We start from the raw sequence: 19,276 nt of genomic DNA on the forward strand, positions 1-19,276 counted from the left end.
ATAATATATATATATATATATATATATATATATATATTTATATATATATATTGTGAGGTAGCGTGGTCGGCTGCGCAGCAGAAGACACGGGATCCAGGCATTAAGGTTCACAGCACACGGTTTAATGTCCAAACAAAAGTCCACAACAATATACATGTGCCTCTCCAGCAGAGAGCTCAGGGAGTTCTGTTCACTCCCTCACACCCGGCACACCTGCCCTTGTTCCTGTTTCCATTTAACCCTTCCTTCAGCCTGTAGGAAAACAGCATTAACCCTAGAGTGGATTTACTTTCTATCATGGAGTGAGCACAACCGGGGCGAGACATACCGGCCGTCATAGATAACCCCGGTCACAGTCTCACATACCCCCCCCCTCAGTTCAAGCGTGCGGGGTTGAACTCCCGCCATCAAACACGGGCCGCGGGACAAGGCATCGGCGTTGCCCTGCAACCCACCGGCCCTATGTTCAACCGTAAACCGGAAGTTCTGCAGAGAAAGGAACCACCGGGTAACCCGGGCATTCCGTTCCTTGGCGGACCTCATCCAGACCAGTGGAGAGTGATCCGTCACCAAGCGAAACTGCTGTCCCAGCAGGTAATAGCGTAGGGACTCCAAGGCCCACTTGATCGCCAGGCACTCCTTCTCCACTACGCTATAATTCCGCTCGGGAGGGGTGAGCTTCCTACTTAAGAAGGTGACGGGGTGTTCCTCCCCCTGAACCACCTGAGACAGCACTGCCCCCAGGCCGACCTCTGAGGCGTCAGTCTGTACTATGAACTCCTTCCGGAAATCAGGGTGTACAAGAACGGGCTGTCCGCACAGGACCCCCTTCAGGGCCCGGAAGGAGTCCTCGGCCTGCGGAGTCCAGCGCACCATGACGGACTTCTTGCCTTTGAGAAGGTCCGTCAAGGGGGCTGATAGTCCCGCAAAATCCTTTACAAACCTCCTGTAGTACCCCACGATACCCAGGAAGGCCCTAACCTGCTTCGTGGTCAGGGGTCTAGGCCACTTCTGGATCGCCTCAACCTTGTTAATTTGGGGCTTAATCACTCCTTGGCCTATCACGTAGCCCAAGTAGTGGGCTTCCGTGAGTCCCAACGCACATTTCTTGGGATTGGCTGTCAATCCGGCTGTTCGAAGCGCGTCCACCACCGCTTGTACCTGTTCCAAGTGGGTCTGCCAATCGGAGCTGTAAATAATGATGTCATCAAGGTACGCTGATGCATACGCCTGGTGGGGTTCCAGCACTAAGTCCATCAACCTCTGGAACGTGGCCGGAGCGCCATGTAACCCAAAAGGCAAGACAACATAGTGGAAGAGACCCTCCGGCGTAACAAAAGCGGTTTTCTCCTTGGCGGACTCCGTCAGTGGCACCTGCCAGTACCCCTTGGTCAGGTCGAGCGTGGTAAAATATCGCGCCTGTCCCAGCCTATCAATCAGCTCATCCACCCGGGTCATGGGGTAGAGATCGAACTTGGATATTTCGTTCAATCTCCTAAAGTCATTGCAGAACCTTAAGGAGCCATCGGGTTTTGGTATTAGGACAATCGGACTAGCCCATTCACTCCGGGATTTTTCGATGACCCCCAGGCGTAACATTGTCTTTACTTCCTCCGATATGGCTTGTCGTCGAGCCTCCGGTACCCGGTATGACTTCAGGCGTACCTTCAGGTGGGGCTCGGTGACAATATCATGTCGTATCAGACTGGTCCTACCGGGCAGCTCGGAGAAGACATCGGGGTTCTGCTGAACCAACCGTCTGGCCTCTCGCCTCTGAGTCTTGGTGAGGGCTTCTCCAATCCTTACTTCCGGTTCGTCCTCTCCGGAGGTCGCTGGAGCCGGATGTGAACGACCCGAAGAGGAGGGAGATGGGGAAAAACCAGCCATCAGGCTTTCCCGTTCCTGCCAAGGTTTTAATAGGTTGACATGGTATATTTGTTCAGGTTTCCGCCTACCGGGCTGCAATACTTTATAGTTAACCACCCCGACTCTTTCCTTTATCTCGTAGGGGCCTTGCCACTGAGCCAGGAATTTACTCTCCGCCGTGGGGATTAATACCAACACCCGATCCCCGGGTGTAAAGGTCCACACGGTGGCTTGTCTATTGTAGCGGCCTCTTTGCGCGGCCTGAGCCTCCTGTAAATGTTCCTTCACAATTGGCATGACCGCGCTTATGCGGTTCTGCATACCCAAAATGTGTTCAATCACACTTTTATGGGGGGTGGGCTCCTGCTCCCATGTTTCCTTTGCCAGGTCCAACAATCCCCGGGGATGTCGCCCGTATAACAACTCAAAAGGCGAAAACCCCGTGGATGCCTGTAGCACCTCACGGATGGCAAACATCAAATAGGGAAGCATCATATCCCAGTCTTTCCCGTCTTTTGAAATCACCCTTTTTAGCATGGTTTTCAGGGTTTTATTGAAACGCTCGACTAAACCGTCCGTTTGAGGATGATACACAGACGTACGCAACTGCTTGATCTGGAGTAGCCGGCATAGCTCTTTGGTCACTTTAGACATGAATGGGGTCCCCTGATCCGTAAGGATCTCCTTGGGCAACCCCACCCGGCAGAACACAGCAAACAACTCCTGAGCTATGAGCTTTGCTGCAGTATGTCTGAGAGGTATCGCCTCGGGATACCGGGTGACATAGTCAACGATCACTAGGATGTGTTGGCGCCCTCGAGCGGACTTTACGAGGGGCCCCACCAGATCCATCCCTATCCGTTCAAAAGGGACTTCTATAATGGGTAACGGTACCAACGGACTGCGAAAATGGGTCAGGGGTGCGGTAAGCTGACACTCCGGGCAGGTTTCGCAGAACCGTTTTACCTCCCCAAAGACTCCGGGCCAATAGAACCTTTGCAATATTCGCTCCTGCGTTTTCTTGACCCCTAGGTGGCCACTCATCAGGTGTTTATGAGCCAAGTCGAGGACCCGCCGGCGATGCGGCTGGGGCACCACCAACTGCTCTACCCCCACGCCCCGTATTTCATCTACCCGGTAGAGTAAATCCTGCTTAAGAGCAAAATGGGGGTACCTTACCTGGGCACCGGGCAGCTGTGCCACCCCGTCAATTACTGTCACCCGACTCCGGGCATGTATTAATGTAGGGTCCTGGAGTTGGGCAGTCCCGAACGTATCCGGGGACGCCTCCAACTCCGGGATGGGTTCGACCGTCTCAGCCTCTCCTGCCAATACCTCTAGGGGTGACCTATCGGGTTCACATTCTGTCCCTATCATGGGGACCCCTACGGCAGGTGTCCCGGATTCAGGATTGTAGGGCTCAGGTCCCGGACTGACCAATATCTGAGGAGACTTAGGGGGTCCCTTCCATAAAGTCCAAAAATAGGGCAGATCCCTTCCTAGGATCACGTCATAGGGAAGAGTGTTAAGAAGTCCCACCTCATGTTGCACCTGACCGCAAGGTGCTGTGATGGTGACAATCCCTGTGGGATAGTCTCGGCGGTCCCCATGTATGCAAACCACCCCCACGGTACGTCCTGTGGCCTTTACTTAGCCCTCAAGGTGGATCGCACAAGGGTCACTAAGCTTCCGGAATCCAACAATCCTGTAACCGGACATCCATTCACCTGTATTTGGCACAAGTGGGGCTCCGTCTCTGGGGAGACCAGGTCAGCGGTACACACCACCTGAGCATACATTGAACCCCGCCGGGTAACCCCACAATCCATGGGCTCCGTGGTGAGTGGACACTGGGCTTCCATATGTCCCACCCGCTGGCACCGCCAACATCTAATGGGGACGGAAACCCCCTTGACGGGTTGTCGTTTAGGGTACAGAACCTTCCGGACCTCAGGAATGGCGGCCGCGGCCTCAGACGGGACGGTAGGGGACTCCTGCACCGTTGTCAGCGGTGGGTCCTTGGCCCTAGGCTTGGAGGGGCCGGACCGACGGGCGGTACGCAAAGTCTCAGTGTCCCGTATCAAGTCCTGCGTAGCCACATGCCGCTCTACCAGGGACACTAATTGGTCCAGGGTACTCGGGTCACCCTGTCCTACCCACCGTTGAACGGTGGCGGTTAAAGTGCGCACAAAACGATCCACTACTACCCTTTCCACCATTTGCGCCGGGCTCAGAGTGTCAGGCTGCAACCACTTTTTTACAAGATGCAACAAGTCATAGGCCTGGGAGCGTACGGGTTTGGCTTCCTCATAGAACCACTGATTTACCCGCTGAGCCCGTACATAGGTATTCACCCCCAACCGAGCCAGTATTTCGGCTTTCAGGGTCACATAGTCAATGGCGTCCTCGGTACAGAGGTCCAGGTACGCTTTTTGGGGTTCCCCCGTCAGATAGGGCGACAATACCTCAGCCCACTGGGGGGTCGGCAGCTTTTCCCGCTCGGCCACCCGCTCAAACACCACCAGGAACGCTTCCACATCATCCCCCGGGGTCATCTTTTGCAACGCTTGTCTCACCGCTTTCCGGACGCTGCCGTCGTCACCCGGTCCCGGGTTGTTGCTGCCGGTCCGGCATGGATCGACTTGGCCAGGAGAACCATCTGTTCTTGATGTCTTTGTTCCTGCAATTGCAAGGCTTGCTGCTGACGTGCATTGGCCTGAACCAGCTGTTCTTGGTGCCTTTTGTCCTGCTCTTGCAAGGATTGCTGCTGACGTTCCAACGCCCGGAGCAGGTGTGCATTGGTCTGTTGCTGCTGTGCATTAGCCTCTTGTAGCTGTGCATTAGCCTGTTGTTGCTGTGCATTAGCCTGAGCCAGCTGCTTTAGTATATCCTCCATGGCGTCACCGGGTTTGGGCTGTAGTATAGCCGCTCGAATCCAGGACATGTGCTACTGGGTCACCAGGGATGGATGCTACACCTCACCGGCTGGCATGCCCGCATTCTCCACCATATGTGAGGTAGCGTGGTCGGCTGCGCAGCAGAAGACACGGGATCCAGGCATTAAGGTTCACAGCACACGGTTTAATGTCCAAACAAAAGTCCACAACAATATACATGTGCCTCTCCAGCAGAGAGCTCAGGGAGTTCTGTTCACTCCCTCACACCCGGCACACCTGCCCTTGTTCCTGTTTCCATTTAACCCTTCCTTCAGCCTGTAGGAAAACAGCATTAACCCTAGAGTGGATTTACTTTCTATCATGGAGTAAGCACAACCGGGGCGAGACATACCGGCCGTCATAGATAACCCCGGTCACAGTCTCACAATATATATATGTGCATATATATATATATATATATATATATATATATATATACACACAAACACACATATACATATTTATATATATATATATATATATATATATATATATATATTTTTATATACAGTGCCTACAAGTAGTATTCATATATATATATATAATGTTGCCACTATCCTTTCCTGCTCTAAGCTTGCTCTGGACAAAATCAATCTCCTGCCCCCTCTGGCAGCTAACAGTATAGTTTTCAGGGTTTTTTACTACTGCTGCAGAGGGAATCTTCTCAGCTATATCGCCATTTAGTGCAGAGGACAGGAGACATAAAATACATTTGATATTTAATGGAGGGGAAACCTAAGGGGACTCTGATAAAGCTTTTTTATGAGGGACAGCACTCTGTTAACTCAGTTGGAGCCCAGCTGTACATTACATACAAAGTGTACACTGAGTTCAATCGGTCATCATGTAATGCTTCATTTATCCTGTGGTGGTGCTGTAAAAAAGTTGAATATCAGGTTTTGTCATCTTTTTTTGTGGGAACCCTTCTACCAAACAAATTGACAACTCCCTTAAAGGTTTTTTGTACAGCTTGGACTGGGGATCTGGTTACTGGGCTCTCAGCTGATACAAAGAACACTAGATGCCTGTGTGCCGCCCCCGTGCCAGCAGGCGGGCTGCTCAGATCCGGATCCGCTGTGGCTCGAGAGGTCTCCGGACCCGGGGGTCGTGCGGCCACTCACATGAAGGGGGTATTTACAGGGGATGGTGTTTAGAGTTTGTGAAGCCACCCGTGGTGTGTGGTAATTGGAGTACCACCACTGCATTTGGGAGTACCCGGGGGCGATGGAGTGGAGCAGCTAGGTGTTGGAACCCCTCCAGGGGTAGGGGAATGCCCCGGGACTCGGTGATGGTGTTTGGAGAGTGCCGTTGGGTGCAAAGGGGGTCACTTGCGTACTCTCTCAGTCCAGTAAACTGACACCGACAACTGGATAAACCAAAGTTCTGGATACCGCTGCTGCTGAGAGGAGCTTAGTTCGGGTCCCGTCCCCAATGGTGTTGCCTGGTGATCCGTGACCTTCTTCCTGGCACTAAGTTCACTTCTCTGTTGGTCCCGGTAGTATGGAACTAGTCGGGTCCCGCTCCCCACTATGGCTAACTGTGGGAGCTTGCTCTCAGGGTTCACGCTTGGGATTTTCTGGACCGTTTTTGTGGAAAGTCCTATCCCCCTCGTTGCGCTAGTACCCCAATTTTGGAGCGGGAGGAGAGCGGATCTTGAAGGCTCCGTTCTCGTCGGGAAAATTGTCAGGTTGCCTGAAGCTACTCCCTGAACTAGGGTCCACATACACTGTCATTCCCTGGTCCCAGCCCGGTGATGGTACAAGGCCGCCGGCTGTCCTCTTCGACAGTTCCGTGCCCCTTGTCATGATCCCCTGCGACCAGGGGTCCAGCTCCTACTAGGCCCAGACCACCATCTGCTACCTAGGTGTCTCCAAGGAGCCCGACTCCTGACCTCCTCTCTCCTTCACTTCCCGCACTCTACTCTCCACTCTCTGACACTTCTCACCTCCCCTTACCAACCCCCCAAGTGAGCGACCCTATTCCACTCAGGCCGTCCACTGGTGTGTCTGGTGGGTGTGGTGCAGAGTGTACCTTAGGACTTTAATCAGCTGATGTAGGCAACACCATGTAATTGGTGACACACAACCAAGAAGGAGGTGGATACTGCACGGAAGGGCAGATTGTGTAATACCCTATGACGACCCGATAGTCCAGGGGTGTCACACCTGTGTTAGATACCTGGTATAAAAGAGGCAAGGTAAGTTGAAGGATGACCTATCAAAGAGTACTAGTGATGATCAAGCACTACCATGCTCGGGTGTCAGTACTCATAACTAGTGATGAGCGGGCACTACCATGCTCAATTGCTCAGTACTCATTACTAGTGATGAGCGGGCACTACTATGCTCGGGTGCTCAGAACTTGTAACTAGTGATGAGCTGGCACTATCATGCTCGGGTGCTCTGTACTCGTAACTAGTGATGAGCGGACACTACCATGCTCGGGTGCTCAGTACTGGTAACTAGTGATGAGCGGGCACTACCATGCTCAGGTGCTTGGTACTCGTAACTGGTGATGAGCGGGAACTACCATGCTCGGGTGCTCAGTACTGGTAACTAGTGATGAGTGGGCTCTACCATGCTCGGGTGCTCTGTACTTGTAACTAGTGATGAGCGGGCACTACCATGCTCGGGTGCTCAGTACTCGTAACTAGTGATGAGCGGGCACTACCATGCTCGGGTGCTCAGTACTCATAACTAATGATGAGCGAGCACTACCATGCTTGGGTGCTCAGTACTCATAACTAATGATGAGCAAGCACTACCATGCTTGGGTGGTCGGTACTCGTAACTAGTGATGAGTGAGTGTCCCGGGGGGGAAGGACGCCGCCGCTGCGCTCGCTAACGCTCGGGTCCGGCGCTGCTGCTGCTCGGTGGCTCGAGCGGTGGGCCGGATCTAGGGACTCGAGCAGTGCTCCTCGCCCGTGAGTGAAAAGGGTGGTTGGTTTTGGGGGATTTAGTCCGTGACGCCACCCACGGGTTGTGGTGAAGATGGGCACCACCGCTGCTGGTGACGGGGATCCCGGGAGAGATGGTAGGGAGCAGCTGGGATGTTGTTTTCCCCCTCCGTGGGTAGGGGCGGTGGTCCCGGGGCCCGGTGGTGTGACGGGGAGGCAGGGTTGGTGAGGTGCAGGGTTGCAGGGACAGCGCGGCGCGGTGCCGGATGGCACGGGTGTACTCACTCAGTAAGAGATGCACAAAGTCCTCGGTAAACCAAACGGCTGGATGGACGGGTCCCGCAGCCGGCTGCAGTGTCTCTCCCCGGACAGGTGATGGCGGCTGTCTTTCCCTGCACCTTTGTGTACTGTTTGACTACGATGCGTCCCCAACGGTAGTGCGCTCCCCGGTGTATGGATGCCGGAGGAGCCCGTTTGCCCGCAGGCGCTGGCCCTTGGGTCTCTAGCCTTAGTCAGTAGCTGTATACCCTCATGGTGCGGACGGTTGCCTTCTAACTGGTCTTTGGCTGTTAGGAAACCCTTGGGGTTCCTGTCACACTCGGATTTGACTGTTGATGGCGACTCCAAGCCTAGCCGGGGTCCCATGGCCCTGCCTGTGTGTGCTGGCTTCACTTCGCTCCCCGGTCGGTACCGGCGGGCCACCGCCCGTCCCCGGTCCTACGGTTCCGCGTTGATTCACCACTCCTGCAGACGGCCACCACCGTCTGCCAACCTTGTTGTCAGTGCCTGGGCCACAAACCCAGACACTCTCCACTTCACTCCTCTCACTTCAACCTCCTCCACTGTTGTTTCACTTTTTCCCGCCTCCAGGCCTGTGAACTCCTCGGTGGGTGGGGCCAACCGCTTGGCTCCGCCCTACCTGGTGTGGACATCAGACCCTGGAGGGAGGCAACAAGGATTTTGTGTTTGGCTAATGTTACTGTCTAATGGGGGTGGGGGTGTATGTATGTTACCTGTGACGACCTGGCTAGTCCAGGGCGCCACATGAGCACTACCATGCTTGTGGAGCACCCCACGGGGCCTGGGGGAATACTTGTCACTGGGCCGATGAAGGGTCAGGGGATGTCACGGGTGGCCCTGCCCGGTTTCGTGACCCCGAGGTGTCCACAAAAAGGGATGAATGGGAGTAGTAGTTGTCTCATGACGCCCCCTGCGGTATGCGGCCAGGGATTAGCCGCTTCTGTGGTCGCTGTCCTCTGGGGCGGATGGTGTCACAGCTAGGATAGTTCAGCTTCCCGCAGGTGAAGCTAGGCCCCAAGGAGGATGACGAGGTAGTAGCAGTGGCCGTTGGCGCTGAAGCGCAGGACGACAATGCCGGCAATGAAGTAGTGACACAAAAGTTGCGGTTCCAGGTCTTTTACTCACAGTTCGTGGACTGCCCGGAGCCACCGGTATCCGCTACGATGGACTCCAGACGATCCCAGGTAAGTCAATGGTCAGAAGCGTTGCGGTAGTCTGTGGGCCCTTCCTTCTTGCGCTTTTTAGTGTGGATCCCCGTGATCTGAAGTACTTGGGGACCCCTATTTAGTGTTAAAGTTCCTGTCCCGTGTGCAGGTGGCGCGGATCTGCTGTGGGGCCTGACTGTAATCACGACTCCGGACCCTATGTGCCACTGTTCTTCAGGATCTTGTGGTGGCCAGGGGGACATGGAATCACCCTGTCCGACAGATTCTGGTGGTCCAACGTAGAGTATGTTCCACGCTAGAGCTCTGCACCCTGCACTGCACCAATTCCAAGGGAGTAATGAAGCTCTCCCCTTGGCAACCGTGTTTCTCCTTCGCCCCACAGGAGTTACCGGTAACCAGCTCTTCCACTGTCGTCCCCTGCTCCTTCCAGTCTGCCCGGTCCTAACTGTGGAAGCTCTGAAGCACTCTTCACAGCGACCGTGTTGTTCTGAGTCTCAGACTATTCTGAAGTAAAAACTGTGTGTTCTCTCACTTCCCCTGTGCTTCCCCACCTTACTGATGACTCACCAGTGGCTGGGAAAAACCTGTTGTTATGGTGACCACCTTTAGCCCAGTTTCTGTGGGAAAGCACCAGAGCTGTGTGTGCTGTGTAAGTGAAAATCAGTGGGTTAACCTCTTCCTTACCAGGGATGAGTATTGCACCTTAAATCAGATGCAATACCCTGTGGCGTCTGAAGCCTCAGGGGCGCCACATTTGGGTGCTCGGTACTCGTAACTAGTGATGAGCAGGCATTACCATGCTCGGGCGCTCGGTACTTGTAACTAGTGATGAGCGAGCACTACCATGCTCGGGGGCTCAGTACCCGTGACTAGTGATGAGTGTGGGTGAGCGTCATTATTTGGGGGCATCATAATGAATGGGGCACAATGAGAGGTGAGAGGGGGCATCATGTATGGGTACTGTGGTGACATAATTTGTGGGGGATAACTTTGGGGCAGTGTGGGAGGGGCACTGTGGAGGCATTGTTGCATGTGGGGACATCATATGTGGGGGATACCCCTTTGGGGCACTGTGGAGTCGTTGTGTGTGGGGGCATCATGTGTGGGGTATATACCTTTGGGGCTGTGTAGGAGGGTCAATGTGGAGGCATTGTTGTGTGGGGGGCATCATGCCGGCTGGAGGAGCATTGTCAGATGTTAGGGCCATAGATGTGTTATCAAACTGTGTGAAAAAACAAGGGGTGTTCCTGGGGCACTATTGTGTGGGCGCACAAAAAGTACTGGGCAGGGTAAGGGGTGTGACTTAGCGGTAAAAAAATTGTTGGCGGCACACTGCAGCCGCTGCAAAACGTATTTCTTCCCTGTGGTTCCCAGTTGTGCAGTATGAAGGAGCAATGAATACACGAATGTCACATCACAACTAACCATAGCCGCCATATTGGTTGTCACCCGGTTTCTCCAGAAGAAGAGATATAAGTGCTGCTTATCTGCTGAAATATTCTACATGTCAGTGATATCGGTAACACCACACGCCTTTTATCCCTTTGGTGCTCGGATATAGGATCCCTCAGGTGAGTCTTCTTCATGGGATCCGCACACATAAAGCTAAGTGATCCATTGTGAATATTTCATCTGGTGCTTGACCCAATCTTCACTTTCCTCCTTGGAGAATCTTTTAAGTTGTCCGACCCTGTGACCTGGGCCAAACATTATGTAGGATAGCAAACGGGGAGAGAGCGTTTATGGAACCTGACCCCAGGTAATGATATGATGCCGGCTCCAGTTTCATGGACACAAGGGTATCCAGGCACCATAGCAACAGGCAGCTGTCAATCACCGGGGCGGACAGGTACCTATGGACTATACAGTTACCTGGCCGTACATGAGGGCTGCACTTTCTGGCTTTAGTTACACCTTACCACCATACAAAATATCAGCGTCATCATCATGTATAAGGCTGTGGCGCAGAAGTCACCGAGAAGGATGCTGGGAGAGGGGCCCATTCTGAGTTTTATTAGGAAGCCCTATTATTTTTGTGCGACGGGTAGAGCTCATATGTCCCTCACAGCAGGTGTTCCGGACCAATGAGTCAAAATTTGTTTGGCTGTAACAGAGGCAGTCTGTTCTCCGAAGGGTTTGATAGCGACGTAATAATAATCATCTACACAGGAACAATGAAGAGCGCTGGAGGGTCCTCAAAGTCAGGGCCATATTTCAACTAATGGAGTTTAATGGAGTCCTCAATACTGAGAAATACAAGCAGATACTTTTCCATCATACCGTACCATCCAGGGGCGTCTACCCGGCTCCAAATTTATTCTGCAGCTCGACAACAACCCCAAACATCCAGCCAATGTCACCAAGAATGAGGAGTCCTAGAGGTGGTGATCCGGCCCCCGAAGAGCCCTGATCTCACATCATCAAGTCCTGGAGGGGATAATCCGGCCCCCGAAGAGCCCTGATCTCAAATCATCCCATTTGTCTGGGATTACATGAAGACACAGAAGGATCCACACCAGCATCATACTGTGATGCTAGGTACGTGGGAATGCCAAGCGAACGGCGAAAGGGAAGGGAAACCCTGGGTCTAGGGAAGGGGGAGATGGTGACCCCTGACCAAACCTACTGCTTGTCCCTGGGGTCCCTCACCACCCTAGATAGGTTCTGTACCTATGCACCGAGCTGGATACCTTGATAGAGAATGGGTGGGATGAGCGCTTCGTCAACCCCACTAAAGAAGACACAGAGAGTACACACAAGAGGAAAGCACATGAACAACTTATGTCCAGATGCCTCAGGAAGAAGTTCAGCAAAGACAAAGGGAAGGGAAACCTTGAGTCTAGGAAAAACGGGGGAAATGGTTACCCCTGACCAAACCAACCACTGGCCTCTGATGTCCCTCACCACGCTAGATAGTTTCCGTACCTATGCACCGAGCTGGATACCTGACCCTAGGATGACCTTAGAGCTGGGCCCTAGATAGGAATAGGGTGGGATGAGCTTTTATCAACCCCACTAAATACTAAAGAAGACACAGGAAAACATACATTGGAAAAGCACATGAACAACTAATTTCCAGATGCCTTAGGAAGAAGTTCAGCAAAGAGCAGCATCAATCCTACAGCTGAGTGCAAGCCGGCTGCTTGCATCCAGAGCTTGTGAAGGAACTGAATATCACCAGCACAAGTCTAGGGAAAATGAGAGTATTTAAGGGGAAATACAGATGATTAGCAGCTCAAGGGAAGAGGAGCTCTGCAGGGTCCTAAAAGGAAAAGGGATGAAAACCCAGCAGAGGTGATACCTAGTACACTGAATACTGACAGCAACAATATTAGAAAGTCAGTGAGCATTTTGCACAGCCAAACGCTGTGACCTTCTATTGCCAGACACCACAGGACTGTCTGTAACCTGTCTATGGGGAGATAAGGTATGCACACCAGTGACTATGTAAGGGGAATACATGTAATAGCAGAAGCTGCTGTGTGAATACTGACATGAAAAATTCAATAGCTATATGTAAGAATGAAATGTGAAAAATGGAATCTGCATTACTGCCATGAATATATGAATAAAGAGAAATTTAGCTACTGAATTGATCAATGCAATAGAGCCCCAACACTACGCCAAAGTATTTCTCTACGTTGGGGTCCCTAGCTTGTGTGTGTCCTCTCATGCAGTTAAAAAACTTACCGTGTATGGGAAGCTGAGACCCAGGCTATATATACGATGTGGATTGGCAATAGGTGTGTATGGGGAGGGTTCACAAACGAAAAACTACTAACAAATAAGAAATAACGTTTGGAACTCCATTCTATGTCTGAACTGGGTGCAAAAACCTAAAAAAACATCACTATGGGGAGATAAGGTATGCACACCAGTGACTATGTAAGGGGAATACATGTAATAGCAGAAACTGCTGTGTGAATACTGACATGAAAAATTCAATAGCTATATGTAAGAATGAAATGTGAAAAATGGAACCTGCATTACTGCCATGAATATATGAATAAAGAGAAATTTAGCTACTGAATTGATCAATGCAATAGAGCCCCAACACTACGCCAAGTTTCTGTTATTTCATGTATTCCCCTTACATAGTCACTGGTGTGCATGCCTTATCTCCCCATAGTGATGTTTTTTTAGGTTTTTGCACCCAGTTCAGACATAGAATGGAGTTCCAAACGTTATTCCTTAATGTTAGTAGTTTTTCGTTTGTGAACCCTCCCCATACACACCTATTGCCAATCCACATCGTATATATAGCCTTGGTCTCAGCTTCCCATACACGGTAAGTTTTTTAACTGCATGAGAGGACACACACAAGCTAGGGACCCCAACGTAGAGAAATACTTTGGCGTAGTGTTGGGGCTCTATTGCATTGATCAATTCAGTAGCTAAATTTCTCTTGATTCATATGTTCATGGCAGTAATGCAGGTTCCATTTTTCACATCTTCACTCTTACAAATAGCTATTGAATTTTTCATGTCAGTATTCACACAGCAGTTTCTGCTATTACATGTATTCCCCTTACATAGTCACTGGTGTGCATACCTTATCTCCCCATAGTGATGTTTTTTTAGGTTTTTGCACCCAGTTCAGACATAGAATGGAGTTCCAAACGTTATTTCTTATTTGTCTGTAACCTGTGACATATTCACAGAAGATCTGTGGTCATTTTTCCAAGATGTTTAGAACAATCTCCTGTCGACTTGCTTCAAAAATGTTCAAATATAAGAGGCCCAATTTCTATTTTTATATTATGGGGGCACAATGTTTTTTTGTTGTTTTTTTTTTTCAATTCAAGGCGCGTGGTATACTTTCTACACTCAGGGGCACAGTGTATATTTTTTAAATTCATAGGGCACAGTGTATATTGTTTTTATATTCGGGTGTCTTTTTTCGTCTTTGTATATTTCTATATATTATAGGACAATGTATTTTTTAAAATTTAGGGTGTATATTTTTTTATTTGCAAGGAGATTGCATATTTTTCTTTTAGAGCATGTATAAATAAAAAAAACAAAAAAAATTTGCTGCCTTGCCCCAATACCAAAAAGATTGTAAAACACTGGTATAGAACGACCCCTTTAAGGAATGATGACATCTGTAAAGTGCTGTGGAATTAATGGAGTAAAATAAATAAAGCCGCCCCTCCGTCCCCTTTTGGATGAGGAGGGTCACCTGAGTGCGCCCTTCAGTGATGATGTTGGTTGTGATGAATCCATTTCAGGTTGTATATTATATAATATGATTTATCAATGTGTCTCGCTGAAATTAATTCCGTAGCCCCAGACCCCGTTCCCGTGACATTATTGATCCTTTTGCCTCGCGCGGTTTTCTTTTTTTTTTTTAAGCACTGAATGTGTGAATTACGTTACTTGTTGCTGTATAATGAGCCGACCAGACAGGAGCGGATCCTGACAGCTGCGGAGGATGTACATCGCAGGCAATCACATTGTGTCACATTCAATACACTTTAGAAGATGAAAACTGACATGTACTCAGCTTTTCTTCGCCGCCGCCGGTACGGTATTTGCTATAAACATCACGTCGTTTGTACCGGGGGCTTCAAAGGAGCAGAGACCACCGGGTCCTGGTATAGAATATGGGTCTCAGCAAAAAAACACAAAAGTAACAATCACCTCTGTTTACTACAAGAAGCGAGTGTCACCGCGCTCTTATGGTGAGAAAATATAGATGCGAAAAACCGCCAAGATAGCGGTGGAGGGGAAAATGGCGCCTAACAAGAAGGGAATTTATTTTCTATGTATCCAGAATCCGCTTTAATCATTATATAATGAAGATCAGCCACTTTCTATTAGACCTTTTAGGTTTCAACTACTCACTGTTTGCAAAATTTCTGCTTGTTGCCGGTGATTGGCGACATTCTATTGTACTTTTGTCAAGAGAGGAATTTTAGGTAAAGATAGCTAATGGTATCTTCATAGGGTATCCAGGGACGGTGCCGTATTAGCTATATATATCAGAGCCGATATTAATGAATCAGACAATGAATACATGAGACATGTTCTCCTTGAGCCAGCATCACCAACTGACTTTTGTGTATTGCAAGAAACCCAATTATACAGTTTGCATCATTAACCTTGAAAATACAACACAGAGTCTAGGGGGTGTTCCACTCCCCAATTTCTCCCAGCATGTTATGAAACACATCTCTGCTTGTTATACATTCTGTGTGAATTTTCTGATAAGACTTTGCAGTTTCACATTCTGGCTTCATTATCTTTGGTTAACCCCGTCATGACCATACAGCTTAGAATTATATTATGGGTCTATGCGACTGCTACATAGACAGACAGATAATTATGCAACTACATCTATATTTTGATTATTTACATACACAGCTATTCTTATTACGTTTAAACAAACAAGGTATAGCTTAGGCCCCCTCCACACTTTGACAATAAAAATATTCCTAGGTCCATCGAGTTCAACCTTCCTCCACCAATTATATATTTTTGTCACTAAATTCATTGGTCCATGTCAACAGAGCTGTTTTTCCTCTTTCTTCTGCTCTGTCAACAGGGCGTGGCTGACAACATCATTCTGATTGACAGCCGGCAGCCATTATCATTATTAGCTTGCATGGGGTCAATACTGCACACACTGCCGCCTGTCTTCCTTTACTATTTTGCTGACTGAGCTGCATAGATTCCCTGCGCACACCATGTGGCCTCCGCCACAGATTATTTGACTTCCTGCTTCTCAGCTCCTATATAGTCTATGGTTACACACAATGTAAAGCACAATATCACACAGGAAAAAAGGGTTTCTCAGCTGTCACACAGAGGTTTTTACAAACATTGCCGACTGTCATGGCAGCGTCGGGTTGTGTTCAGACTACAGATTCTGACACTCCGCCTGATAACGTCTCTAAGGTCTATAATCAGTACAGGCTGACTCGGGCGTCAACCTGCAGAGTGGTAATTCATAGGCAGGCTAGCAAGAGTTAGTCTCCGCTTGTCTGCTTGTTAGTCTCCTTTGACGACATGTTGTGGGAGAGCCAATCACATATGCTCCCATCCTGTATATGTTGGCTAGATCTTTCCTTCCACGCCAGCTATAATTTATCTTGGTTGTTGTGATCCAGACTAATTGGTGGTTGTAGTAGTTGTTGCTGTGTGCAGTTTTGGAGTTAATCTTTTTATCTTTTTTTGTTGCTACCTTTCTGCTCTTGCTTATCTCCTGAGTATCTCATTGTTTGTTACTGTGTGTTTGTAGTGTATCTGAGTTTTGGTTTTCCCTTGTCAGTCTTCATTTATGTTTCCCGCTCACTCCTGCCCCTTCTTTTCCTGGTGGAAGAGGGAATCAGATTAGTTATGGTCAGTGGCGTAACTAGAGTTTGATGGGCCTCGGTGCAAAGTTCAGACCTGGGCCCCCCCTCCACATACACTGACACTTGGGGTACGGGATAATGACAATGACACTCTGGATACAGAATAATGATGCTGACACTTGGCTCTTACCCACAGCATACAGATTTCCCATTATTTGAAATCCCTCTATCAGCACCCAGCTTTTCTATGTTCTGATATCCATCTTGTCCTCGGCACCCAGCTTTCCCGTGCTCTGCTATACATCTTTCCCTAAGCACCCAGCTTTCCCATATCAGAGCATGGGAAAGCTGGGTGCTGAGGGAAAGAGCCTGTTTCCCTCAGTACAATACTTTCCCATCCCCTGATTGTATCTTTGTCCCCCCTTGTATATAGTTCTTCAAATACAATAATGGCCCCCACATAGCCTTCCAAATAGTATAAAGGGTCCCACATAACCCTTCATATATTAGAATACACTTCCATAGTCCTCCATGTATTATAATGCATTTCCCATAGTCCTCCATGTATTATAATGCATTTCCCATAGTTCTCCATGTATTATAATTCACCCCATAGTCCTCCATATATTATAATTCACCCTATAGTCCTCAATATATAATACTGCACCACATAGTCCTCCATATATTATAATGCACCCCCATAGTCCTCCATATATAAAGTAGCCCTCATAGCCCTCCAATTATTAAAATGAATTTCTCATAGTTCTCAATGTATTATAATTCACCCCATAGTACTCCATATATTATACTGCACCACATAGTCCCCAATGTTTTATAATGCACCCCCATAGTCCATGTATAAGGTAGCCTCCATAGTCCTCCATATATTATAATGTAGCCCCCATAGTCCTATATGTATTACTAGCTGTACTACCCGGCTTCGCCCGGGTTAATAACTGTTGTTAACATAATAGAATGTATTAACATTCCCGGGATAGAATGTATAAATAGAATCTCTCTGTTTCTCTCCCATTCTCTGTCTGTCTCCCCCTCTGTATATATCTCTCTGTCTCTCTCTCTCTATCTCTTTCCCTGTCTGTCTCTGACTGTCTCAATCTCTTTCCCTGTCTCTCTCTCTATCTCTTTCCCTGTCTGTCTATCTATCTCTGTCACGTTCCCTGTCTGTCTCTTTCCCTGTCTGTCTCTTTCCCTCTCTTTCCCTGTCTGTCTCTTTCCCACTTTCCCTCTGTCTCTTTCCCTGTGTCTGTCTCTTTGTCTGTCTCTTTACCTGTCTTTGCCTGTCTCTTACCCTGTCTGTCTCTTTCCCTCTCTTTCCCTGTCTTTGTTTCCCTGTGTCTGTCTTTGTCTCTTTGTCTGTGTCTGTCTTTTTACCTGTCTGTCTGTCTCTTAACCTGTCTCTCTCTTTCCCTCTCTTTCCCTGTCTGTCTCTTTCCCTGTCAGTCTGTCTCTTTCCCTGTCAGTCTGTCTCTTTCCCTGTCAGTCTGTCTCTTTCTGTGTCTGTCTCTTTGTGTCTGTCTCTTACCCTGTCTATGTCTGTTTCTTTCCCTGTCTGTCTCTTTCCCTGGCTGCATTGTGACACGCCAACATTCCATAAAAGGGCGTGGCTGCGCATTCTTCTGAAGTTCTGGCTGCACTGTGGCTCCCAGCTCCATTCGCTTTAATGGAGGCAGGTTTTCTGGTGAATAACTGTAAAGAGCGGGGTTAAAATTTCCCCTCAAAACATAGCCTATGATGCTCTTGGGGTCCAGTAGTGTGAGTTTGCAAACTTTTTGTGGCTGTAGCTGTGACGGTGCGGATGCCAATCCCGGACATACACACACGCACACACACACACATACATACATACACACACACACACACACACACATACATACATACATACATACATACATACACACACACACACACACACACACACACACACACACACACACACATTCAGCTTTATATATTTCCTATATGGTACATTTGTTGTTCTTGTAGTTTGGCTGCTTATTAATCAGATTTTTATTTTTGGAGGATAATACCAAACTTGTGTGTGTTTAGGGCGATTATGTGGCGAGGTTGGTGTATGTGTGGTGAGATGTGTGCTGAGGGTGGTATATGTGTTCAAGCACGTGGTAGTGTGTGGCGCATTTTGTGTGTGTGTTCATATCCCCGAGTGTGGTGAGTATCCCATGTCGGGGCCCCTCCTTAGCAACTGTACGGTATATACTCTTTGGTGCCATCGCTCTCATTCTTTAAGTCCCCCTTGTTCACATCTGGCAGCTGTCAATTTGCCTCCAACACTTTTTGTTTCACTTTTTCCTCATTATGTAGATAGGGGCAAAATTGATTGGTAAATTGGAACGCGCGGGGTTAAAATTTCGCCTCACAACATAGCACCCGGCGCTGCCCGGGATAGTAACTGTCTCTCTGTTTCTCTCCCATTCTCTGTCTGTCTCTCCCTCTGTATATATCTCTCTGTCTCTCTCTCTCTCTTTGTCTGTCTCTTTCCCTGTCTGTATCAATCTCTTTCTCAGTCTGTCTATCTATCTCTTTCCCTGTCTATCTATCTCTGTCACTTTCCCTGTCTGTCACTTTCCCTATCTGTCACTTTCCCTCTCTTTTCCTGTCAGGCTGTTTCTTTGTCTGTGTCTGTCTCTTTGTGTCTGTCTCTTACCCTGTCCGTCTGTTTCTTACCCTGTCTGTGTCTGTTTCTTTCCCTGTCTGTGTCTGCCTCTTTCCCTGTCTGTCTCCTTCCCTGGCTGCATTTTGACACGCCAACATTCCATATAAGGGCGTGGCTGCGCA

Source organism: Anomaloglossus baeobatrachus, chromosome 9 (genome assembly GCF_048569485.1).
Source record: "Anomaloglossus baeobatrachus isolate aAnoBae1 chromosome 9, aAnoBae1.hap1, whole genome shotgun sequence".
Lineage (NCBI taxonomy): Eukaryota > Metazoa > Chordata > Amphibia > Anura > Aromobatidae > Anomaloglossus > Anomaloglossus baeobatrachus.